Genomic DNA, 805 nt, shown 5'->3' with positions numbered 1-805 from the left:
CAACTTCTGCAGTCTGAAATTGGCCAAACATACAATCAAGATGTATTAATTATCACTGTTGACTAGAATGCAAAAGTTGGAAACAAAGAAGAATCTCCAGTAGTTGGAAAATATAGGTTTTGTGATAGAAATAATGCTATAGATCACATGATAGAATTTTGCAAGACCAACGACTTATTCATTGCAAACACTTTTTTCAACAACACAAACGGTGACTATTCATGTGGACTTCACCAGATGGAGTACACAGGAGTCCGATTGACTACATCTGTGGCAAGAGGTGATGGAGAAGCCCAATATCTTCAGCCAAAACAAGGCCAAGACTACCAATGTCAATCACTCAAGAAAGGACCAAATCTGGAGATCCTAGATAGAGTGGGAGGGAAAACATGGAAAAAAATCCAAAACCTCAATGATGACCCGAATTACTGGTCAAATGAAATCTCCAAGACTCCCAATACTATGGCCCTGGAATACATTCTGCACCTGGAATAAAGTGCACCCCCAGAGGCAGGCTTTCAGCCCAATAGTTAACAAGATGTACATGCAGACCACTTAACCCATGGTGATGAGCCCACATACTCTATGGTAATACATCCCTTAGAGCAATAGACCATGGGACACCAGAGGACCAACATTCAAACTGAGGAAATGCAGGACAAACATGAGTGCATAAATATGAGGGGCACAGGGGGAGGGTTACAGGGTAAGGAGGGGAGAAGATTAGGTTAGGGTTGGACATGGTAAATGGGGAATGAAACTAAATGTACGCATTACATTGAATGTAAAACAAGCTCTTTAAAAA

This window comes from Orycteropus afer, unplaced genomic scaffold (assembly GCF_000298275.1).
Source record: "Orycteropus afer afer isolate SDZICR_OR568_19922 unplaced genomic scaffold, OryAfe1.0 scaffold00967, whole genome shotgun sequence".
Taxonomy (NCBI): Eukaryota; Metazoa; Chordata; class Mammalia; order Tubulidentata; family Orycteropodidae; genus Orycteropus; species Orycteropus afer.
Note: the sequence above shows the minus strand (reverse complement) of the source record.